At 51.0% G+C, this 21,840-nt stretch overlaps 31 non-coding genes across 31 annotated transcripts; 21 read left to right on the top strand and 10 right to left on the bottom strand.

Moving 5' to 3' along the window:
• The first annotated feature begins 16 nt into the window (after nucleotides 1-16).
• Nucleotides 17-87, top strand: trnag-gcc (transfer RNA glycine (anticodon GCC)). Its single transcript has one exon. It is a non-coding gene; the product is annotated as a tRNA-Gly (tRNA).
• A 601-nt stretch (nucleotides 88-688) lies between these two features.
• On the top strand, nucleotides 689-761 carry trnam-cau (transfer RNA methionine (anticodon CAU)). Its single transcript has one exon. It is a non-coding gene; the product is annotated as a tRNA-Met (tRNA).
• A 1,185-nt stretch (nucleotides 762-1,946) lies between these two features.
• On the bottom strand, nucleotides 1,947-2,018 carry trnae-cuc (transfer RNA glutamic acid (anticodon CUC)). The gene has a single exon. It is a non-coding gene; the product is annotated as a tRNA-Glu (tRNA).
• Nucleotides 2,019-2,140: 122 nt separating this feature from the next.
• trnag-gcc (transfer RNA glycine (anticodon GCC)) lies at nucleotides 2,141-2,211 on the top strand. The gene has a single exon. It is a non-coding gene; the product is annotated as a tRNA-Gly (tRNA).
• A 601-nt stretch (nucleotides 2,212-2,812) lies between these two features.
• trnam-cau (transfer RNA methionine (anticodon CAU)) lies at nucleotides 2,813-2,885 on the top strand. The gene has a single exon. It is a non-coding gene; the product is annotated as a tRNA-Met (tRNA).
• Nucleotides 2,886-4,070: 1,185 nt separating this feature from the next.
• trnae-cuc (transfer RNA glutamic acid (anticodon CUC)) lies at nucleotides 4,071-4,142 on the bottom strand. The gene has a single exon. It is a non-coding gene; the product is annotated as a tRNA-Glu (tRNA).
• Nucleotides 4,143-4,264: 122 nt separating this feature from the next.
• On the top strand, nucleotides 4,265-4,335 carry trnag-gcc (transfer RNA glycine (anticodon GCC)). The gene has a single exon. It is a non-coding gene; the product is annotated as a tRNA-Gly (tRNA).
• Nucleotides 4,336-4,936: 601 nt separating this feature from the next.
• On the top strand, nucleotides 4,937-5,009 carry trnam-cau (transfer RNA methionine (anticodon CAU)). Its single transcript has one exon. It is a non-coding gene; the product is annotated as a tRNA-Met (tRNA).
• A 1,185-nt stretch (nucleotides 5,010-6,194) lies between these two features.
• Nucleotides 6,195-6,266, bottom strand: trnae-cuc (transfer RNA glutamic acid (anticodon CUC)). The gene has a single exon. It is a non-coding gene; the product is annotated as a tRNA-Glu (tRNA).
• A 122-nt stretch (nucleotides 6,267-6,388) lies between these two features.
• Nucleotides 6,389-6,459, top strand: trnag-gcc (transfer RNA glycine (anticodon GCC)). The gene has a single exon. It is a non-coding gene; the product is annotated as a tRNA-Gly (tRNA).
• Nucleotides 6,460-7,060: 601 nt separating this feature from the next.
• Nucleotides 7,061-7,133, top strand: trnam-cau (transfer RNA methionine (anticodon CAU)). Its single transcript has one exon. It is a non-coding gene; the product is annotated as a tRNA-Met (tRNA).
• Nucleotides 7,134-8,318: 1,185 nt separating this feature from the next.
• trnae-cuc (transfer RNA glutamic acid (anticodon CUC)) lies at nucleotides 8,319-8,390 on the bottom strand. Its single transcript has one exon. It is a non-coding gene; the product is annotated as a tRNA-Glu (tRNA).
• A 122-nt stretch (nucleotides 8,391-8,512) lies between these two features.
• On the top strand, nucleotides 8,513-8,583 carry trnag-gcc (transfer RNA glycine (anticodon GCC)). Its single transcript has one exon. It is a non-coding gene; the product is annotated as a tRNA-Gly (tRNA).
• A 601-nt stretch (nucleotides 8,584-9,184) lies between these two features.
• On the top strand, nucleotides 9,185-9,257 carry trnam-cau (transfer RNA methionine (anticodon CAU)). Its single transcript has one exon. It is a non-coding gene; the product is annotated as a tRNA-Met (tRNA).
• A 1,185-nt stretch (nucleotides 9,258-10,442) lies between these two features.
• On the bottom strand, nucleotides 10,443-10,514 carry trnae-cuc (transfer RNA glutamic acid (anticodon CUC)). Its single transcript has one exon. It is a non-coding gene; the product is annotated as a tRNA-Glu (tRNA).
• Nucleotides 10,515-10,636: 122 nt separating this feature from the next.
• On the top strand, nucleotides 10,637-10,707 carry trnag-gcc (transfer RNA glycine (anticodon GCC)). The gene has a single exon. It is a non-coding gene; the product is annotated as a tRNA-Gly (tRNA).
• Nucleotides 10,708-11,308: 601 nt separating this feature from the next.
• trnam-cau (transfer RNA methionine (anticodon CAU)) lies at nucleotides 11,309-11,381 on the top strand. Its single transcript has one exon. It is a non-coding gene; the product is annotated as a tRNA-Met (tRNA).
• Nucleotides 11,382-12,566: 1,185 nt separating this feature from the next.
• Nucleotides 12,567-12,638, bottom strand: trnae-cuc (transfer RNA glutamic acid (anticodon CUC)). Its single transcript has one exon. It is a non-coding gene; the product is annotated as a tRNA-Glu (tRNA).
• A 122-nt stretch (nucleotides 12,639-12,760) lies between these two features.
• Nucleotides 12,761-12,831, top strand: trnag-gcc (transfer RNA glycine (anticodon GCC)). Its single transcript has one exon. It is a non-coding gene; the product is annotated as a tRNA-Gly (tRNA).
• A 601-nt stretch (nucleotides 12,832-13,432) lies between these two features.
• trnam-cau (transfer RNA methionine (anticodon CAU)) lies at nucleotides 13,433-13,505 on the top strand. Its single transcript has one exon. It is a non-coding gene; the product is annotated as a tRNA-Met (tRNA).
• A 1,185-nt stretch (nucleotides 13,506-14,690) lies between these two features.
• On the bottom strand, nucleotides 14,691-14,762 carry trnae-cuc (transfer RNA glutamic acid (anticodon CUC)). The gene has a single exon. It is a non-coding gene; the product is annotated as a tRNA-Glu (tRNA).
• A 122-nt stretch (nucleotides 14,763-14,884) lies between these two features.
• On the top strand, nucleotides 14,885-14,955 carry trnag-gcc (transfer RNA glycine (anticodon GCC)). Its single transcript has one exon. It is a non-coding gene; the product is annotated as a tRNA-Gly (tRNA).
• Nucleotides 14,956-15,556: 601 nt separating this feature from the next.
• trnam-cau (transfer RNA methionine (anticodon CAU)) lies at nucleotides 15,557-15,629 on the top strand. The gene has a single exon. It is a non-coding gene; the product is annotated as a tRNA-Met (tRNA).
• Nucleotides 15,630-16,814: 1,185 nt separating this feature from the next.
• On the bottom strand, nucleotides 16,815-16,886 carry trnae-cuc (transfer RNA glutamic acid (anticodon CUC)). Its single transcript has one exon. It is a non-coding gene; the product is annotated as a tRNA-Glu (tRNA).
• A 122-nt stretch (nucleotides 16,887-17,008) lies between these two features.
• On the top strand, nucleotides 17,009-17,079 carry trnag-gcc (transfer RNA glycine (anticodon GCC)). The gene has a single exon. It is a non-coding gene; the product is annotated as a tRNA-Gly (tRNA).
• A 601-nt stretch (nucleotides 17,080-17,680) lies between these two features.
• trnam-cau (transfer RNA methionine (anticodon CAU)) lies at nucleotides 17,681-17,753 on the top strand. Its single transcript has one exon. It is a non-coding gene; the product is annotated as a tRNA-Met (tRNA).
• Nucleotides 17,754-18,938: 1,185 nt separating this feature from the next.
• Nucleotides 18,939-19,010, bottom strand: trnae-cuc (transfer RNA glutamic acid (anticodon CUC)). Its single transcript has one exon. It is a non-coding gene; the product is annotated as a tRNA-Glu (tRNA).
• A 122-nt stretch (nucleotides 19,011-19,132) lies between these two features.
• trnag-gcc (transfer RNA glycine (anticodon GCC)) lies at nucleotides 19,133-19,203 on the top strand. The gene has a single exon. It is a non-coding gene; the product is annotated as a tRNA-Gly (tRNA).
• A 601-nt stretch (nucleotides 19,204-19,804) lies between these two features.
• On the top strand, nucleotides 19,805-19,877 carry trnam-cau (transfer RNA methionine (anticodon CAU)). Its single transcript has one exon. It is a non-coding gene; the product is annotated as a tRNA-Met (tRNA).
• Nucleotides 19,878-21,062: 1,185 nt separating this feature from the next.
• Nucleotides 21,063-21,134, bottom strand: trnae-cuc (transfer RNA glutamic acid (anticodon CUC)). Its single transcript has one exon. It is a non-coding gene; the product is annotated as a tRNA-Glu (tRNA).
• Nucleotides 21,135-21,256: 122 nt separating this feature from the next.
• On the top strand, nucleotides 21,257-21,327 carry trnag-gcc (transfer RNA glycine (anticodon GCC)). The gene has a single exon. It is a non-coding gene; the product is annotated as a tRNA-Gly (tRNA).
• Nucleotides 21,328-21,840: the final 513 nt, after the last annotated feature.

The raw sequence follows: 21,840 nt of genomic DNA, 5'->3' as shown, positions 1-21,840 counted from the left end.
ACTGCCACGTGTGTGAGCATTGGTGGTTCAGTGGTAGAATTCTCGCCTGCCACGCGGGAGACCCGGGTTCGATTCCCGGCCAATGCACGGTTCCTTTATGCGTGGGGTCTTGGGGGGCATTAAGTTTGTTCTCGGTCACGGCCAGACGGCATCAAGATTTGGAACAAGAAGCCTGCGCAAACCAAACTTGGGTTGGACATCGTATCTGCATTAAGTCAAGATGTTGTTGAGAGGAGACTTTGGACAGTGGCGCGAATTCGGCGGGACAATTGGCAGACTTAGAATTGTCGCCTGCCAGCGCCAGTGGGTGACTGAATATATGTTTACAGACATTGCTGGTAAACCCGTGTGTCTTATTAGTGGAGCTAATGTGGCTGTAATTAAGGAATTTAACTTAAGACGGCACTACGAGACAAAAGAAGAATGGTCCGTTTTGGGGGAAGATGGTGTCTTGAGCCTCGCTTGATACACAGTACGTGGCAAAGGCAACCCATCCATTGTCTACCGCTTGTCCCTTTCAGGTAAGCCGGAGCTGGGTCAAAACACCGTTTTTAGGATCTCCTGTGGCACTCTTCACCTCCAAAACCCGTTCAGGGCTTAAATACCTGGGGACTCACCTTTGTTTGTCCAAGCTGAATTTCATTTCTGTGCAGCTTCGAGAAATCGTCCATTTTCAGGTTCCCTGTCAGCCTCGTTGGCGCAGTAGGCAGCGCGTCAGTCTCATAATCTGAAGGTCGTGAGTTCGAGCCTCACACGAGGCAGGTGTTTTGGTACAGAGTTGGTCCATCCATTTTGTACCTCTTCTACCCATTTCGAGGACGCTGGAGCCTTAGAACCACTCCTTTGTAGTGGATTTTCAGCCTCCTCCGATGCGAGATCTAGAACAGGGATCAATCCAAATCATTCTGCCATTGACCGTGGAAAGCCTTCCCATCTGTTTGATTTCAAGACTCACACGTGGCAGGCGATCCTCCCCTATGGATGTGTGCCGGCCCTCTGAAACCACTTCATCCAACTTTCACCACAATTCCTCTTTCTTTTCTCAGGTCAGAATTGCGGGGCACCACACGTTGGCTCCCAAATGACTCCTACCTGTTATTTCTTCTAGGACACTTTGTCCAGGTAGGGTTAGGAATGTCTTTGCATTGGAAGCAGATGAACAAGGGCTGATAATTGGTTATCAGCAGCTCCCGAGCTGAGTCTCTGGAGGTTGCCTGGAGTTCCTTTGCCAACAGGGTCCATGGAGAGGGATAATTTGAAGTCATTCTTGCCTGACTGTTAAGTTGGAACAAGAAGTCTATGCAAACCAAACTTGGGTTGGACATCGTATCTGCATTAAGTCAAGATGTTGTTGAGAGTAGACTTTGGAGAGTGGCGCGAATTCGACGAGACAATTGGCAGACTTGTAAGGGCTGGTGGCTGAGCGTTAGAACTGTCGCCTGCCACATGTGAATCACGAAATCAGAAGGTAGTGACTTGTAGCCTCACGCAAGCGATGTGCTTTGATGCGCAGTACGTGGCAGAGTTTGTGCATCCATTTTAAGCGTCTGGAGAGGAGAGTTTGGACAGTAGCGCGAATTCAGCGGGACAATTGGCGGACATGCAAGGGTTGTTAGCTCAGCGGTAGAATTGTCGCCTGCCATGCGCAAGTCTCGAAAACTGGCGGTGTTGAGCTCTATCCTCACGGGAGGCATGTTTTGATGGGCAGTTCGGCCACACATTTTTTGGATGTCCTGTCACACCCTTCACCTCCAAGACGGCAGCTCATCCTGGGCTAGAAGAACTGGCAACTCTGCTTCATTTGTTGACGGCTTCAAGGAATGGTCCGTTTTGGGGGGAGATGGTGCCTTGAGGCTCTCTTGATACACAGTACGTGGCAAAGGCAACCCATCCATTGTCTACCGCTTGTCCCTTTCGGGTAAGGCGGAGGTGGGGCAAAACACAGTTTCCCTGACCGGGAATCGAACCCGGGCCGCGGCGGTGAGAGCGCCGAATCCTGACCACTAGACCATCAGGGAGCTGCCACAGAGGTGTCTTGATGAGTGACGCGTGGGTGTATCGGGCTACATTTTCCGCTGCGCCTCGAGAGGAGCGCTTGGGCAATGGCGCGAATTCGTTGAGAAAACTGCCACGTGTGTGAGCATTGGTGGTTCAGTGGTAGAATTCTCGCCTGCCACGCGGGAGACCCGGGTTCGATTCCCGGCCAATGCACGGTTCCTTTATGCGTGGGGTCTTGGGGGGCATTAAGTTTGTTCTCGGTCACGGCCAGACGGCATCAAGATTTGGAACAAGAAGCCTGCGCAAACCAAACTTGGGTTGGACATCGTATCTGCATTAAGTCAAGATGTTGTTGAGAGGAGACTTTGGACAGTGGCGCGAATTCGGCGGGACAATTGGCAGACTTAGAATTGTCGCCTGCCAGCGCCAGTGGGTGACTGAATATATGTTTACAGACATTGCTGGTAAACCCGTGTGTCTTATTAGTGGAGCTAATGTGGCTGTAATTAAGGAATTTAACTTAAGACGGCACTACGAGACAAAAGAAGAATGGTCCGTTTTGGGGGAAGATGGTGTCTTGAGCCTCGCTTGATACACAGTACGTGGCAAAGGCAACCCATCCATTGTCTACCGCTTGTCCCTTTCAGGTAAGCCGGAGCTGGGTCAAAACACCGTTTTTAGGATCTCCTGTGGCACTCTTCACCTCCAAAACCCGTTCAGGGCTTAAATACCTGGGGACTCACCTTTGTTTGTCCAAGCTGAATTTCATTTCTGTGCAGCTTCGAGAAATCGTCCATTTTCAGGTTCCCTGTCAGCCTCGTTGGCGCAGTAGGCAGCGCGTCAGTCTCATAATCTGAAGGTCGTGAGTTCGAGCCTCACACGAGGCAGGTGTTTTGGTACAGAGTTGGTCCATCCATTTTGTACCTCTTCTACCCATTTCGAGGACGCTGGAGCCTTAGAACCACTCCTTTGTAGTGGATTTTCAGCCTCCTCCGATGCGAGATCTAGAACAGGGATCAATCCAAATCATTCTGCCATTGACCGTGGAAAGCCTTCCCATCTGTTTGATTTCAAGACTCACACGTGGCAGGCGATCCTCCCCTATGGATGTGTGCCGGCCCTCTGAAACCACTTCATCCAACTTTCACCACAATTCCTCTTTCTTTTCTCAGGTCAGAATTGCGGGGAACCACACGTTGGCTCCCAAATGACCCCTACCTGTTATTTCTTCTAGGACACTTTGTCCAGGTAGGGTTAGGAATGTCTTTGCATTGGAAGCAGATGAACAAGGGCTGATAATTGGTTATCAGCAGCTCCCGAGCTGAGTCTCTGGAGGTTGCCTGGAGTTCCTTTGCCAACAGGGTCCATGGAGAGGGATAATTTGAAGTCATTCTTGCCTGACTGTTAAGTTGGAACAAGAAGTCTATGCAAACCAAACTTGGGTTGGACATCGTATCTGCATTAAGTCAAGATGTTGTTGAGAGTAGACTTTGGAGAGTGGCGCGAATTCGACGAGACAATTGGCAGACTTGTAAGGGCTGGTGGCTGAGCGTTAGAACTGTCGCCTGCCACATGTGAATCACGAAATCAGAAGGTAGTGACTTGTAGCCTCACGCAAGCGATGTGCTTTGATGCGCAGTACGTGGCAGAGTTTGTGCATCCATTTTAAGCGTCTGGAGAGGAGAGTTTGGACAGTAGCGCGAATTCAGCGGGACAATTGGCGGACATGCAAGGGTTGTTAGCTCAGCGGTAGAATTGTCGCCTGCCATGCGCAAGTCTCGAAAACTGGCGGTGTTGAGCTCTATCCTCACGGGAGGCATGTTTTGATGGGCAGTTCGGCCACACATTTTTTGGATGTCCTGTCACACCCTTCACCTCCAAGACGGCAGCTCATCCTGGGCTAGAAGAACTGGCAACTCTGCTTCATTTGTTGACGGCTTCAAGGAATGGTCCGTTTTGGGGGGAGATGGTGCCTTGAGGCTCTCTTGATACACAGTACGTGGCAAAGGCAACCCATCCATTGTCTACCGCTTGTCCCTTTCGGGTAAGGCGGAGGTGGGGCAAAACACAGTTTCCCTGACCGGGAATCGAACCCGGGCCGCGGCGGTGAGAGCGCCGAATCCTGACCACTAGACCATCAGGGAGCTGCCACAGAGGTGTCTTGATGAGTGACGCGTGGGTGTATCGGGCTACATTTTCCGCTGCGCCTCGAGAGGAGCGCTTGGGCAATGGCGCGAATTCGTTGAGAAAACTGCCACGTGTGTGAGCATTGGTGGTTCAGTGGTAGAATTCTCGCCTGCCACGCGGGAGACCCGGGTTCGATTCCCGGCCAATGCACGGTTCCTTTATGCGTGGGGTCTTGGGGGGCATTAAGTTTGTTCTCGGTCACGGCCAGACGGCATCAAGATTTGGAACAAGAAGCCTGTGCAAACCAAACTTGGGTTGGACATCGTATCTGCATTAAGTCAAGATGTTGTTGAGAGGAGACTTTGGACAGTGGCGCGAATTCGGCGGGACAATTGGCAGACTTAGAATTGTCGCCTGCCAGCGCCAGTGGGTGACTGAATATATGTTTACAGACATTGCTGGTAAACCCGTGTGTCTTATTAGTGGAGCTAATGTGGCTGTAATTAAGGAATTTAACTTAAGACGGCACTACGAGACAAAAGAAGAATGGTCCGTTTTGGGGGAAGATGGTGTCTTGAGCCTCGCTTGATACACAGTACGTGGCAAAGGCAACCCATCCATTGTCTACCGCTTGTCCCTTTCAGGTAAGCCGGAGCTGGGTCAAAACACCGTTTTTAGGATCTCCTGTGGCACTCTTCACCTCCAAAACCCGTTCAGGGCTTAAATACCTGGGGACTCACCTTTGTTTGTCCAAGCTGAATTTCATTTCTGTGCAGCTTCGAGAAATCGTCCATTTTCAGGTTCCCTGTCAGCCTCGTTGGCGCAGTAGGCAGCGCGTCAGTCTCATAATCTGAAGGTCGTGAGTTCGAGCCTCACACGAGGCAGGTGTTTTGGTACAGAGTTGGTCCATCCATTTTGTACCTCTTCTACCCATTTCGAGGACGCTGGAGCCTTAGAACCACTCCTTTGTAGTGGATTTTCAGCCTCCTCCGATGCGAGATCTAGAACAGGGATCAATCCAAATCATTCTGCCATTGACCGTGGAAAGCCTTCCCATCTGTTTGATTTCAAGACTCACACGTGGCAGGCGATCCTCCCCTATGGATGTGTGCCGGCCCTCTGAAACCACTTCATCCAACTTTCACCACAATTCCTCTTTCTTTTCTCAGGTCAGAATTGCGGGCCACCACACGTTGGCTCCCAAATGACCCCTACCTGTTATTTCTTCTAGGACACTTTGTCCAGGTAGGGTTAGGAATGTCTTTGCATTGGAAGCGGATGAACAAGGGCTGATAATTGGTTATCAGCAGCTCCCGAGCTGAGTCTCTGGAGGTTGCCTGGAGTTCCTTTGCCAACAGGGTCCATGGAGAGGGATAATTTGAAGTCATTCTTGCCTGACTGTTAAGTTGGAACAAGAAGTCTATGCAAACCAAACTTGGGTTGGACATCGTATCTGTATTAAGTCAAGATGTTGTTGAGAGTAGACTTTGGAGAGTGGCGCGAATTCGACGAGACAATTGGCAGACTTGTAAGGGCTGGTGGCTGAGCGTTAGAACTGTCGCCTGCCACATGTGAATCACGAAATCAGAAGGTAGTGACTTGTAGCCTCACGCAAGCGATGTGCTTTGATGCGCAGTACGTGGCAGAGTTTGTGCATCCATTTTAAGCGTCTGGAGAGGAGAGTTTGGACAGTAGCGCGAATTCAGCGGGACAATTGGCGGACATGCAAGGGTTGTTAGCTCAGCGGTAGAATTGTCGCCTGCCATGCGCAAGTCTCGAAAACTGGCGGTGTTGAGCTCTATCCTCACGGGAGGCATGTTTTGATGGGCAGTTCGGCCACACATTTTTTGGATGTCCTGTCACACCCTTCACCTCCAAGACGGCAGCTCATCCTGGGCTAGAAGAACTGGCAACTCTGCTTCATTTGTTGACGGCTTCAAGGAATGGTCCGTTTTGGGGGGAGATGGTGCCTTGAGGCTCTCTTGATACACAGTACGTGGCAAAGGCAACCCATCCATTGTCTACCGCTTGTCCCTTTCGGGTAAGGCGGAGGTGGGGCAAAACACAGTTTCCCTGACCGGGAATCGAACCCGGGCCTCGGCGGTGAGAGCGCCGAATCCTGACCACTAGACCACCAGGGAGCTGCCACAGAGGTGTCTTGATGAGTGACGCGTGGGTGTATCGGGCTACATTTTCCGCTGCGCCTCGAGAGGAGCGCTTGGGCAATGGCGCGAATTCGTTGAGAAAACTGCCACGTGTGTGAGCATTGGTGGTTCAGTGGTAGAATTCTCGCCTGCCACGCGGGAGACCCGGGTTCGATTCCCGGCCAATGCACGGTTCCTTTATGCGTGGGGTCTTGGGGGGCATTAAGTTTGTTCTCGGTCACGGCCAGACGGCATCAAGATTTGGAACAAGAAGCCTGTGCAAACCAAACTTGGGTTGGACATCGTATCTGCATTAAGTCAAGATGTTGTTGAGAGGAGACTTTGGACAGTGGCGCGAATTCGGCGGGACAATTGGCAGACTTAGAATTGTCGCCTGCCAGCGCCAGTGGGTGACTGAATATATGTTTACAGACATTGCTGGTAAACCCGTGTGTCTTATTAGTGGAGCTAATGTGGCTGTAATTAAGGAATTTAACTTAAGACGGCACTACGAGACAAAAGAAGAATGGTCCGTTTTGGGGGAAGATGGTGTCTTGAGCCTCGCTTGATACACAGTACGTGGCAAAGGCAACCCATCCATTGTCTACCGCTTGTCCCTTTCAGGTAAGCCGGAGCTGGGTCAAAACACCGTTTTTAGGATCTCCTGTGGCACTCTTCACCTCCAAAACCCGTTCAGGGCTTAAATACCTGGGGACTCACCTTTGTTTGTCCAAGCTGAATTTCATTTCTGTGCAGCTTCGAGAAATCGTCCATTTTCAGGTTCCCTGTCAGCCTCGTTGGCGCAGTAGGCAGCGCGTCAGTCTCATAATCTGAAGGTCGTGAGTTCGAGCCTCACACGAGGCAGGTGTTTTGGTACAGAGTTGGTCCATCCATTTTGTACCTCTTCTACCCATTTCGAGGACGCTGGAGCCTTAGAACCACTCCTTTGTAGTGGATTTTCAGCCTCCTCCGATGCGAGATCTAGAACAGGGATCAATCCAAATCATTCTGCCATTGACCGTGGAAAGCCTTCCCATCTGTTTGATTTCAAGACTCACACGTGGCAGGCGATCCTCCCCTATGGATGTGTGCCGGCCCTCTGAAACCACTTCATCCAACTTTCACCACAATTCCTCTTTCTTTTCTCAGGTCAGAATTGCGGGGAACCACACGTTGGCTCCCAAATGACCCCTACCTGTTATTTCTTCTAGGACACTTTGTCCAGGTAGGGTTAGGAATGTCTTTGCATTGGAAGCGGATGAACAAGGGCTGATAATTGGTTATCAGCAGCTCCCGAGCTGAGTCTCTGGAGGTTGCCTGGAGTTCCTTTGCCAACAGGGTCCATGGAGAGGGATAATTTGAAGTCATTCTTGCCTGACTGTTAAGTTGGAACAAGAAGTCTATGCAAACCAAACTTGGGTTGGACATCGTATCTGTATTAAGTCAAGATGTTGTTGAGAGTAGACTTTGGAGAGTGGCGCGAATTCGACGAGACAATTGGCAGACTTGTAAGGGCTGGTGGCTGAGCGTTAGAACTGTCGCCTGCCACATGTGAATCACGAAATCAGAAGGTAGTGACTTGTAGCCTCACGCAAGCGATGTGCTTTGATGCGCAGTACGTGGCAGAGTTTGTGCATCCATTTTAAGCGTCTGGAGAGGAGAGTTTGGACAGTAGCGCGAATTCAGCGGGACAATTGGCGGACATGCAAGGGTTGTTAGCTCAGCGGTAGAATTGTCGCCTGCCATGCGCAAGTCTCGAAAACTGGCGGTGTTGAGCTCTATCCTCACGGGAGGCATGTTTTGATGGGCAGTTCGGCCACACATTTTTTGGATGTCCTGTCACACCCTTCACCTCCAAGACGGCAGCTCATCCTGGGCTAGAAGAACTGGCAACTCTGCTTCATTTGTTGACGGCTTCAAGGAATGGTCCGTTTTGGGGGGAGATGGTGCCTTGAGGCTCTCTTGATACACAGTACGTGGCAAAGGCAACCCATCCATTGTCTACCGCTTGTCCCTTTCGGGTAAGGCGGAGGTGGGGCAAAACACAGTTTCCCTGACCGGGAATCGAACCCGGGCCGCGGCGGTGAGAGCGCCGAATCCTGACCACTAGACCATCAGGGAGCTGCCACAGAGGTGTCTTGATGAGTGACGCGTGGGTGTATCGGGCTACATTTTCCGCTGCGCCTCGAGAGGAGCGCTTGGGCAATGGCGCGAATTCGTTGAGAAAACTGCCACGTGTGTGAGCATTGGTGGTTCAGTGGTAGAATTCTCGCCTGCCACGCGGGAGACCCGGGTTCGATTCCCGGCCAATGCACGGTTCCTTTATGCGTGGGGTCTTGGGGGGCATTAAGTTTGTTCTCGGTCACGGCCAGACGGCATCAAGATTTGGAACAAGAAGCCTGTGCAAACCAAACTTGGGTTGGACATCGTATCTGCATTAAGTCAAGATGTTGTTGAGAGGAGACTTTGGACAGTGGCGCGAATTCGGCGGGACAATTGGCAGACTTAGAATTGTCGCCTGCCAGCGCCAGTGGGTGACTGAATATATGTTTACAGACATTGCTGGTAAACCCGTGTGTCTTATTAGTGGAGCTAATGTGGCTGTAATTAAGGAATTTAACTTAAGACGGCACTACGAGACAAAAGAAGAATGGTCCGTTTTGGGGGAAGATGGTGTCTTGAGCCTCGCTTGATACACAGTACGTGGCAAAGGCAACCCATCCATTGTCTACCGCTTGTCCCTTTCAGGTAAGCCGGAGCTGGGTCAAAACACCGTTTTTAGGATCTCCTGTGGCACTCTTCACCTCCAAAACCCGTTCAGGGCTTAAATACCTGGGGACTCACCTTTGTTTGTCCAAGCTGAATTTCATTTCTGTGCAGCTTCGAGAAATCGTCCATTTTCAGGTTCCCTGTCAGCCTCGTTGGCGCAGTAGGCAGCGCGTCAGTCTCATAATCTGAAGGTCGTGAGTTCGAGCCTCACACGAGGCAGGTGTTTTGGTACAGAGTTGGTCCATCCATTTTGTACCTCTTCTACCCATTTCGAGGACGCTGGAGCCTTAGAACCACTCCTTTGTAGTGGATTTTCAGCCTCCTCCGATGCGAGATCTAGAACAGGGATCAATCCAAATCATTCTGCCATTGACCGTGGAAAGCCTTCCCATCTGTTTGATTTCAAGACTCACACGTGGCAGGCGATCCTCCCCTATGGATGTGTGCCGGCCCTCTGAAACCACTTCATCCAACTTTCACCACAATTCCTCTTTCTTTTCTCAGGTCAGAATTGCGGGGAACCACACGTTGGCTCCCAAATGACCCCTACCTGTTATTTCTTCTAGGACACTTTGTCCAGGTAGGGTTAGGAATGTCTTTGCATTGGAAGCAGATGAACAAGGGCTGATAATTGCTTATCAGCAGCTCCCGAGCTGAGTCTCTGGAGGTTGCCTGGAGTTCCTTTGCCAACAGGGTCCATGGAGAGGGATAATTTGAAGTCATTCTTGCCTGACTGTTAAGTTGGAACAAGAAGTCTATGCAAACCAAACTTGGGTTGGACATCGTATCTGCATTAAGTCAAGATGTTGTTGAGAGTAGACTTTGGAGAGTGGCGCGAATTCGACGAGACAATTGGCAGACTTGTAAGGGCTGGTGGCTGAGCGTTAGAACTGTCGCCTGCCACATGTGAATCACGAAATCAGAAGGTAGTGACTTGTAGCCTCACGCAAGCGATGTGCTTTGATGCGCAGTACGTGGCAGAGTTTGTGCATCCATTTTAAGCGTCTGGAGAGGAGAGTTTGGACAGTAGCGCGAATTCAGCGGGACAATTGGCGGACATGCAAGGGTTGTTAGCTCAGCGGTAGAATTGTCGCCTGCCATGCGCAAGTCTCGAAAACTGGCGGTGTTGAGCTCTATCCTCACGGGAGGCATGTTTTGATGGGCAGTTCGGCCACACATTTTTTGGATGTCCTGTCACACCCTTCACCTCCAAGACGGCAGCTCATCCTGGGCTAGAAGAACTGGCAACTCTGCTTCATTTGTTGACGGCTTCAAGGAATGGTCCGTTTTGGGGGGAGATGGTGCCTTGAGGCTCTCTTGATACACAGTACGTGGCAAAGGCAACCCATCCATTGTCTACCGCTTGTCCCTTTCGGGTAAGGCGGAGGTGGGGCAAAACACAGTTTCCCTGACCGGGAATCGAACCCGGGCCGCGGCGGTGAGAGCGCCGAATCCTGACCACTAGACCATCAGGGAGCTGCCACAGAGGTGTCTTGATGAGTGACGCGTGGGTGTATCGGGCTACATTTTCCGCTGCGCCTCGAGAGGAGCGCTTGGGCAATGGCGCGAATTCGTTGAGAAAACTGCCACGTGTGTGAGCATTGGTGGTTCAGTGGTAGAATTCTCGCCTGCCACGCGGGAGACCCGGGTTCGATTCCCGGCCAATGCACGGTTCCTTTATGCGTGGGGTCTTGGGGGGCATTAAGTTTGTTCTCGGTCACGGCCAGACGGCATCAAGATTTGGAACAAGAAGCCTGTGCAAACCAAACTTGGGTTGGACATCGTATCTGCATTAAGTCAAGATGTTGTTGAGAGGAGACTTTGGACAGTGGCGCGAATTCGGCGGGACAATTGGCAGACTTAGAATTGTCGCCTGCCAGCGCCAGTGGGTGACTGAATATATGTTTACAGACATTGCTGGTAAACCCGTGTGTCTTATTAGTGGAGCTAATGTGGCTGTAATTAAGGAATTTAACTTAAGACGGCACTACGAGACAAAAGAAGAATGGTCCGTTTTGGGGGAAGATGGTGTCTTGAGCCTCGCTTGATACACAGTACGTGGCAAAGGCAACCCATCCATTGTCTACCGCTTGTCCCTTTCAGGTAAGCCGGAGCTGGGTCAAAACACCGTTTTTAGGATCTCCTGTGGCACTCTTCACCTCCAAAACCCGTTCAGGGCTTAAATACCTGGGGACTCACCTTTGTTTGTCCAAGCTGAATTTCATTTCTGTGCAGCTTCGAGAAATCGTCCATTTTCAGGTTTCCTGTCAGCCTCGTTGGCGCAGTAGGCAGCGCGTCAGTCTCATAATCTGAAGGTCGTGAGTTCGAGCCTCACACGAGGCAGGTGTTTTGGTACAGAGTTGGTCCATCCATTTTGTACCTCTTCTACCCATTTCGAGGACGCTGGAGCCTTAGAACCACTCCTTTGTAGTGGATTTTCAGCCTCCTCCGATGCGAGATCTAGAACAGGGATCAATCCAAATCATTCTGCCATTGACCGTGGAAAGCCTTCCCATCTGTTTGATTTCAAGACTCACACGTGGCAGGCGATCCTCCCCTATGGATGTGTGCCGGCCCTCTGAAACCACTTCATCCAACTTTCACCACAATTCCTCTTTCTTTTCTCAGGTCAGAATTGCGGGGCACCACACGTTGGCTCCCAAATGACCCCTACCTGTTATTTCTTCTAGGACACTTTGTCCAGGTAGGGTTAGGAATGTCTTTGCATTGGAAGCGGATGAACAAGGGCTGATAATTGCTTATCAGCAGCTCCCGAGCTGAGTCTCTGGAGGTTGCCTGGAGTTCCTTTGCCAACAGGGTCCATGGAGAGGGATAATTTGAAGTCATTCTTGCCTGACTGTTAAGTTGGAACAAGAAGTCTATGCAAACCAAACTTGGGTTGGACATCGTATCTGCATTAAGTCAAGATGTTGTTGAGAGTAGACTTTGGAGAGTGGCGCGAATTCGACGAGACAATTGGCAGACTTGTAAGGGCTGGTGGCTGAGCGTTAGAACTGTCGCCTGCCACATGTGAATCACGAAATCAGAAGGTAGTGACTTGTAGCCTCACGCAAGCGATGTGCTTTGATGCGCAGTACGTGGCAGAGTTTGTGCATCCATTTTAAGCGTCTGGAGAGGAGAGTTTGGACAGTAGCGCGAATTCAGCGGGACAATTGGCGGACATGCAAGGGTTGTTAGCTCAGCGGTAGAATTGTCGCCTGCCATGCGCAAGTCTCGAAAACTGGCGGTGTTGAGCTCTATCCTCACGGGAGGCATGTTTTGATGGGCAGTTCGGCCACACATTTTTTGGATGTCCTGTCACACCCTTCACCTCCAAGACGGCAGCTCATCCTGGGCTAGAAGAACTGGCAACTCTGCTTCATTTGTTGACGGCTTCAAGGAATGGTCCGTTTTGGGGGGAGATGGTGCCTTGAGGCTCTCTTGATACACAGTACGTGGCAAAGGCAACCCATCCATTGTCTACCGCTTGTCCCTTTCGGGTAAGGCGGAGGTGGGGCAAAACACAGTTTCCCTGACCGGGAATCGAACCTGGGCCTCGGCGGTGAGAGCGCCGAATCCTGACCACTAGACCACCAGGGAGCTGCCACAGAGGTGTCTTGATGAGTGACGCGTGGGTGTATCGGGCTACATTTTCCGCTGCGCCTCGAGAGGAGCGCTTGGGCAATGGCGCGAATTCGTTGAGAAAACTGCCACGTGTGTGAGCATTGGTGGTTCAGTGGTAGAATTCTCGCCTGCCACGCGGGAGACCCGGGTTCGATTCCCGGCCAATGCACGGTTCCTTTATGCGTGGGGTCTTGGGGGGCATTAAGTTTGTTCTCGGTCACGGCCAGACGGCATCAAGATTTGGAACAAGAAGCCTGTGCAAACCAAACTTGGGTTGGACATCGTATCTGCATTAAGTCAAGATGTTGTTGAGAGGAGACTTTGGACAGTGGCGCGAATTCGGCGGGACAATTGGCAGACTTAGAATTGTCGCCTGCCAGCGCCAGTGGGTGACTGAATATATGTTTACAGACATTGCTGGTAAACCCGTGTGTCTTATTAGTGGAGCTAATGTGGCTGTAATTAAGGAATTTAACTTAAGACGGCACTACGAGACAAAAGAAGAATGGTCCGTTTTGGGGGAAGATGGTGTCTTGAGCCTCGCTTGATACACAGTACGTGGCAAAGGCAACCCATCCATTGTCTACCGCTTGTCCCTTTCAGGTAAGCCGGAGCTGGGTCAAAACACCGTTTTTAGGATCTCCTGTGGCACTCTTCACCTCCAAAACCCGTTCAGGGCTTAAATACCTGGGGACTCACCTTTGTTTGTCCAAGCTGAATTTCATTTCTGTGCAGCTTCGAGAAATCGTCCATTTTCAGGTTCCCTGTCAGCCTCGTTGGTGCAGTAGGCAGCGCGTCAGTCTCATAATCTGAAGGTCGTGAGTTCGAGCCTCACACGAGGCAGGTGTTTTGGTACAGAGTTGGTCCATCCATTTTGTACCTCTTCTACCCATTTCGAGGACGCTGGAGCCTTAGAACCACTCCTTTGTAGTGGATTTTCAGCCTCCTCCGATGCGAGATCTAGAACAGGGATCAATCCAAATCATTCTGCCATTGACCGTGGAAAGCCTTCCCATCTGTTTGATTTCAAGACTCACACGTGGCAGGCGATCCTCCCCTATGGATGTGTGCCGGCCCTCTGAAACCACTTCATCCAACTTTCACCACAATTCCTCTTTCTTTTCTCAGGTCAGAATTGCGGGGAACCACACGTTGGCTCCCAAATGACCCCTACCTGTTATTTCTTCTAGGACACTTTGTCCAGGTAGGGTTAGGAATGTCTTTGCATTGGAAGCGGATGAACAAGGGCTGATAATTGGTTATCAGCAGCTCCCGAGCTGAGTCTCTGGAGGTTGCCTGGAGTTCCTTTGCCAACAGGGTCCATGGAGAGGGATAATTTGAAGTCATTCTTGCCTGACTGTTAAGTTGGAACAAGAAGTCTATGCAAACCAAACTTGGGTTGGACATCGTATCTGTATTAAGTCAAGATGTTGTTGAGAGTAGACTTTGGAGAGTGGCGCGAATTCGACGAGACAATTGGCAGACTTGTAAGGGCTGGTGGCTGAGCGTTAGAACTGTCGCCTGCCACATGTGAATCACGAAATCAGAAGGTAGTGACTTGTAGCCTCACGCAAGCGATGTGCTTTGATGCGCAGTACGTGGCAGAGTTTGTGCATCCATTTTAAGCGTCTGGAGAGGAGAGTTTGGACAGTAGCGCGAATTCAGCGGGACAATTGGCGGACATGCAAGGGTTGTTAGCTCAGCGGTAGAATTGTCGCCTGCCATGCGCAAGTCTCGAAAACTGGCGGTGTTGAGCTCTATCCTCACGGGAGGCATGTTTTGATGGGCAGTTCGGCCACACATTTTTTGGATGTCCTGTCACACCCTTCACCTCCAAGACGGCAGCTCATCCTGGGCTAGAAGAACTGGCAACTCTGCTTCATTTGTTGACGGCTTCAAGGAATGGTCCGTTTTGGGGGGAGATGGTGCCTTGAGGCTCTCTTGATACACAGTACGTGGCAAAGGCAACCCATCCATTGTCTACCGCTTGTCCCTTTCGGGTAAGGCGGAGGTGGGGCAAAACACAGTTTCCCTGACCGGGAATCGAACCCGGGCCTCGGCGGTGAGAGCGCCGAATCCTGACCACTAGACCACCAGGGAGCTGCCACAGAGGTGTCTTGATGAGTGACGCGTGGGTGTATCGGGCTACATTTTCCGCTGCGCCTCGAGAGGAGCGCTTGGGCAATGGAGCGAATTCGTTGAGAAAACTGCCACGTGTGTGAGCATTGGTGGTTCAGTGGTAGAATTCTCGCCTGCCACGCGGGAGACCCGGGTTCGATTCCCGGCCAATGCACGGTTCCTTTATGCGTGGGGTCTTGGGGGGCATTAAGTTTGTTCTCGGTCACGGCCAGACGGCATCAAGATTTGGAACAAGAAGCCTGTGCAAACCAAACTTGGGTTGGACATCGTATCTGCATTAAGTCAAGATGTTGTTGAGAGGAGACTTTGGACAGTGGCGCGAATTCGGCGGGACAATTGGCAGACTTAGAATTGTCGCCTGCCAGCGCCAGTGGGTGACTGAATATATGTTTACAGACATTGCTGGTAAACCCGTGTGTCTTATTAGTGGAGCTAATGTGGCTGTAATTAAGGAATTTAACTTAAGACGGCACTACGAGACAAAAGAAGAATGGTCCGTTTTGGGGGAAGATGGTGTCTTGAGCCTCGCTTGATACACAGTACGTGGCAAAGGCAACCCATCCATTGTCTACCGCTTGTCCCTTTCAGGTAAGCCGGAGCTGGGTCAAAACACCGTTTTTAGGATCTCCTGTGGCACTCTTCACCTCCAAAACCCGTTCAGGGCTTAAATACCTGGGGACTCACCTTTGTTTGTCCAAGCTGAATTTCATTTCTGTGCAGCTTCGAGAAATCGTCCATTTTCAGGTTCCCTGTCAGCCTCGTTGGCGCAGTAGGCAGCGCGTCAGTCTCATAATCTGAAGGTCGTGAGTTCGAGCCTCACACGAGGCAGGTGTTTTGGTACAGAGTTGGTCCATCCATTTTGTACCTCTTCTACCCATTTCGAGGACGCTGGAGCCTTAGAACCACTCCTTTGTAGTGGATTTTCAGCCTCCTCCGATGCGAGATCTAGAACAGGGATCAATCCAAATCATTCTGCCATTGACCGTGGAAAGCCTTCCCATCTGTTTGATTTCAAGACTCACACGTGGCAGGCGATCCTCCCCTATGGATGTGTGCCGGCCCTCTGAAACCACTTCATCCAACTTTCACCACAATTCCTCTTTCTTTTCTCAGGTCAGAATTGCGGGGAACCACACGTTGGCTCCCAAATGACCCCTACCTGTTATTTCTTCTAGGACACTTTGTCCAGGTAGGGTTAGGAATGTCTTTGCATTGGAAGCGGATGAACAAGGGCTGATAATTGGTTATCAGCAGCTCCCGAGCTGAGTCTCTGGAGGTTGCCTGGAGTTCCTTTGCCAACAGGGTCCATGGAGAGGGATAATTTGAAGTCATTCTTGCCTGACTGTTAAGTTGGAACAAGAAGTCTATGCAAACCAAACTTGGGTTGGACATCGTATCTGTATTAAGTCAAGATGTTGTTGAGAGTAGACTTTGGAGAGTGGCGCGAATTCGACGAGACAATTGGCAGACTTGTAAGGGCTGGTGGCTGAGCGTTAGAACTGTCGCCTGCCACATGTGAATCACGAAATCAGAAGGTAGTGACTTGTAGCCTCACGCAAGCGATGTGCTTTGATGCGCAGTACGTGGCAGAGTTTGTGCATCCATTTTAAGCGTCTGGAGAGGAGAGTTTGGACAGTAGCGCGAATTCAGCGGGACAATTGGCGGACATGCAAGGGTTGTTAGCTCAGCGGTAGAATTGTCGCCTGCCATGCGCAAGTCTCGAAAACTGGCGGTGTTGAGCTCTATCCTCACGGGAGGCATGTTTTGATGGGCAGTTCGGCCACACATTTTTTGGATGTCCTGTCACACCCTTCACCTCCAAGACGGCAGCTCATCCTGGGCTAGAAGAACTGGCAACTCTGCTTCATTTGTTGACGGCTTCAAGGAATGGTCCGTTTTGGGGGGAGATGGTGCCTTGAGGCTCTCTTGATACACAGTACGTGGCAAAGGCAACCCATCCATTGTCTACCGCTTGTCCCTTTCGGGTAAGGCGGAGGTGGGGCAAAACACAGTTTCCCTGACCGGGAATCGAACCCGGGATGCGGCGGTGAGAGCGCCGAATCCTGACCACTAGACCATCAGGGAGCTGCCACAGCGGTGTCTTGATGAGTGACGCGTGGGTGTATCGGGCTACATTTTCCGCTGCGCCTCGAGAGGAGCGCTTGGGCAATGGCGCGAATTCGTTGAGAAAACTGCCACGTGTGTGAGCATTGGTGGTTCAGTGGTAGAATTCTCGCCTGCCACGCGGGAGACCCGGGTTCGATTCCCGGCCAATGCACGGTTCCTTTATGCGTGGGGTCTTGGGGGGCATTAAGTTTGTTCTCGGTCACGGCCAGACGGCATCAAGATTTGGAACAAGAAGCCTGTGCAAACCAAACTTGGGTTGGACATCGTATCTGCATTAAGTCAAGATGTTGTTGAGAGGAGACTTTGGACAGTGGCGCGAATTCGGCGGGACAATTGGCAGACTTAGAATTGTCGCCTGCCAGCGCCAGTGGGTGACTGAATATATGTTTACAGACATTGCTGGTAAACCCGTGTGTCTTATTAGTGGAGCTAATGTGGCTGTAATTAAGGAATTTAACTTAAGACGGCACTACGAGACAAAAGAAGAATGGTCCGTTTTGGGGGAAGATGGTGTCTTGAGCCTCGCTTGATACACAGTACGTGGCAAAGGCAACCCATCCATTGTCTACCGCTTGTCCCTTTCAGGTAAGCCGGAGCTGGGTCAAAACACCGTTTTTAGGATCTCCTGTGGCACTCTTCACCTCCAAAACCCGTTCAGGGCTTAAATACCTGGGGACTCACCTTTGTTTGTCCAAGCTGAATTTCATTTCTGTGCAGCTTCGAGAAATCGTCCATTTTCAGGTTCCCTGTCAGCCTCGTTGGCGCAGTAGGCAGCGCGTCAGTCTCATAATCTGAAGGTCGTGAGTTCGAGCCTCACACGAGGCAGGTGTTTTGGTACAGAGTTGGTCCATCCATTTTGTACCTCTTCTACCCATTTCGAGGACGCTGGAGCCTTAGAACCACTCCTTTGTAGTGGATTTTCAGCCTCCTCCGATGCGAGATCTAGAACAGGGATCAATCCAAATCATTCTGCCATTGACCGTGGAAAGCCTTCCCATCTGTTTGATTTCAAGACTCACACGTGGCAGGCGATCCTCCCCTATGGATGTGTGCCGGCCCTCTGAAACCACTTCATCCAACTTTCACCACAATTCCTCTTTCTTTTCTCAGGTCAGAATTGCGGGCCACCACACGTTGGCTCCCAAATGACCCCTACCTGTTATTTCTTCTAGGACACTTTGTCCAGGTAGGGTTAGGAATGTCTTTGCATTGGAAGCGGATGAACAAGGGCTGATAATTGGTTATCAGCAGCTCCCGAGCTGAGTCTCTGGAGGTTGCCTGGAGTTCCTTTGCCAACAGGGTCCATGGAGAGGGATAATTTGAAGTCATTCTTGCCTGACTGTTAAGTTGGAACAAGAAGTCTATGCAAACCAAACTTGGGTTGGACATCGTATCTGTATTAAGTCAAGATGTTGTTGAGAGTAGACTTTGGAGAGTGGCGCGAATTCGACGAGACAATTGGCAGACTTGTAAGGGCTGGTGGCTGAGCGTTAGAACTGTCGCCTGCCACATGTGAATCACGAAATCAGAAGGTAGTGACTTGTAGCCTCACGCAAGCGATGTGCTTTGATGCGCAGTACGTGGCAGAGTTTGTGCATCCATTTTAAGCGTCTGGAGAGGAGAGTTTGGACAGTAGCGCGAATTCAGCGGGACAATTGGCGGACATGCAAGGGTTGTTAGCTCAGCGGTAGAATTGTCGCCTGCCATGCGCAAGTCTCGAAAACTGGCGGTGTTGAGCTGTATCCTCACGGGAGGCATGTTTTGATGGGCAGTTCGGCCACACATTTTTTGGATGTCCTGTCACACCCTTCACCTCCAAGACGGCAGCTCATCCTGGGCTAGAAGAACTGGCAACTCTGCTTCATTTGTTGACGGCTTCAAGGAATGGTCCGTTTTGGGGGGAGATGGTGCCTTGAGGCTCTCTTGATACACAGTACGTGGCAAAGGCAACCCATCCATTGTCTACCGCTTGTCCCTTTCGGGTAAGGCGGAGGTGGGGCAAAACACAGTTTCCCTGACCGGGAATCGAACCCGGGCCGCGGCGGTGAGAGCGCCGAATCCTGACCACTAGACCATCAGGGAGCTGCCACAGAGGTGTCTTGATGAGTGACGCGTGGGTGTATCGGGCTACATTTTCCGCTGCGCCTCGAGAGGAGCGCTTGGGCAATGGCGCGAATTCGTTGAGAAAACTGCCACGTGTGTGAGCATTGGTGGTTCAGTGGTAGAATTCTCGCCTGCCACGCGGGAGACCCGGGTTCGATTCCCGGCCAATGCACGGTTCCTTTATGCGTGGGGTCTTGGGGGGCATTAAGTTTGTTCTCGGTCACGGCCAGACGGCATCAAGATTTGGAACAAGAAGCCTGTGCAAACCAAACTTGGGTTGGACATCGTATCTGCATTAAGTCAAGATGTTGTTGAGAGGAGACTTTGGACAGTGGCGCGAATTCGGCGGGACAATTGGCAGACTTAGAATTGTCGCCTGCCAGCGCCAGTGGGTGACTGAATATATGTTTACAGACATTGCTGGTAAACCCGTGTGTCTTATTAGTGGAGCTAATGTGGCTGTAATTAAGGAATTTAACTTAAGACGGCACTACGAGACAAAAGAAGAATGGTCCGTTTTGGGGGAAGATGGTGTCTTGAGCCTCGCTTGATACACAGTACGTGGCAAAGGCAACCCATCCATTGTCTACCGCTTGTCCCTTTCAGGTAAGCCGGAGCTGGGTCAAAACACCGTTTTTAGGATCTCCTGTGGCACTCTTCACCTCCAAAACCCGTTCAGGGCTTAAATACCTGGGGACTCACCTTTGTTTGTCCAAGCTGAATTTCATTTCTGTGCAGCTTCGAGAAATCGTCCATTTTCAGGTTCCCTGTCAGCCTCGTTGGCGCAGTAGGCAGCGCGTCAGTCTCATAATCTGAAGGTCGTGAGTTCGAGCCTCACACGAGGCAGGTGTTTTGGTACAGAGTTGGTCCATCCATTTTGTACCTCTTCTACCCATTTCGAGGACGCTGGAGCCTTAGAACCACTCCTTTGTAGTGGATTTTCAGCCTCCTCCGATGCGAGATCTAGAACAGGGATCAATCCAAATCATTCTGCCATTGACCGTGGAAAGCCTTCCCATCTGTTTGATTTCAAGACTCACACGTGGCAGGCGATCCTCCCCTATGGATGTGTGCCGGCCCTCTGAAACCACTTCATCCAACTTTCACCACAATTCCTCTTTCTTTTCTCAGGTCAGAATTGCGGGGAACCACACGTTGGCTCCCAAATGACCCCTACCTGTTATTTCTTCTAGGACACTTTGTCCAGGTAGGGTTAGGAATGTCTTTGCATTGGAAGCAGATGAACAAGGGCTGATAATTGCTTATCAGCAGCTCCCGAGCTGAGTCTCTGGAGGTTGCCTGGAGTTCCTTTGCCAACAGGGTCCATGGAGAGGGATAATTTGAAGTCATTCTTGCCTGACTGTTAAGTTGGAACAAGAAGTCTATGCAAACCAAACTTGGGTTGGACATCGTATCTGCATTAAGTCAAGATGTTGTTGAGAGTAGACTTTGGAGAGTGGCGCGAATTCGACGAGACAATTGGCAGACTTGTAAGGGCTGGTGGCTGAGCGTTAGAACTGTCGCCTGCCACATGTGAATCACGAAATCAGAAGGTAGTGACTTGTAGCCTCACGCAAGCGATGTGCTTTGATGCGCAGTACGTGGCAGAGTTTGTGCATCCATTTTAAGCGTCTGGAGAGGAGAGTTTGGACAGTAGCGCGAATTCAGCGGGACAATTGGCGGACATGCAAGGGTTGTTAGCTCAGCGGTAGAATTGTCGCCTGCCATGCGCAAGTCTCGAAAACTGGCGGTGTTGAGCTGTATCCTCACGGGAGGCATGTTTTGATGGGCAGTTCGGCCACACATTTTTTGGATGTCCTGTCACACCCTTCACCTCCAAGACGGCAGCTCATCCTGGGCTAGAAGAACTGGCAACTCTGCTTCATTTGTTGACGGCTTCAAGGAATGGTCCGTTTTGGGGGGAGATGGTGCCTTGAGGCTCTCTTGATACACAGTACGTGGCAAAGGCAACCCATCCATTGTCTACCGCTTGTCCCTTTCGGGTAAGGCGGAGGTGGGGCAAAACACAGTTTCCCTGACCGGGAATCGAACCCGGGCCGCGGCGGTGAGAGCGCCGAATCCTGACCACTAGACCATCAGGGAGCTGCCACAGAGGTGTCTTGATGAGTGACGCGTGGGTGTATCGGGCTACATTTTCCGCTGCGCCTCGAGAGGAGCGCTTGGGCAATGGCGCGAATTCGTTGAGAAAACTGCCACGTGTGTGAGCATTGGTGGTTCAGTGGTAGAATTCTCGCCTGCCACGCGGGAGACCCGGGTTCGATTCCCGGCCAATGCACGGTTCCTTTATGCGTGGGGTCTTGGGGGGCATTAAGTTTGTTCTCGGTCACGGCCAGACGGCATCAAGATTTGGAACAAGAAGCCTGTGCAAACCAAACTTGGGTTGGACATCGTATCTGCATTAAGTCAAGATGTTGTTGAGAGGAGACTTTGGACAGTGGCGCGAATTCGGCGGGACAATTGGCAGACTTAGAATTGTCGCCTGCCAGCGCCAGTGGGTGACTGAATATATGTTTACAGACATTGCTGGTAAACCCGTGTGTCTTATTAGTGGAGCTAATGTGGCTGTAATTAAGGAATTTAACTTAAGACGGCACTACGAGACAAAAGAAGAATGGTCCGTTTTGGGGGAAGATGGTGTCTTGAGCCTCGCTTGATACACAGTACGTGGCAAAGGCAACCCATCCATTGTCTACCGCTTGTCCCTTTCAGGTAAGCCGGAGCTGGGTCAAAACACCGTTTTTAGGATCTCCTGTGGCACTCTTCACCTCCAAAACCCGTTCAGGGCTTA

This window comes from Mchenga conophoros, linkage group LG23 (assembly GCF_057382185.1).
Source record: "Mchenga conophoros isolate Kocher_MC1m ecotype Shallow Benthic linkage group LG23, M_conophoros_male_GT1.1, whole genome shotgun sequence".
NCBI lineage: Eukaryota > Metazoa > Chordata > Actinopteri > Cichliformes > Cichlidae > Mchenga > Mchenga conophoros.
This window is presented reverse-complemented; position numbering and strand designations above follow the sequence as displayed.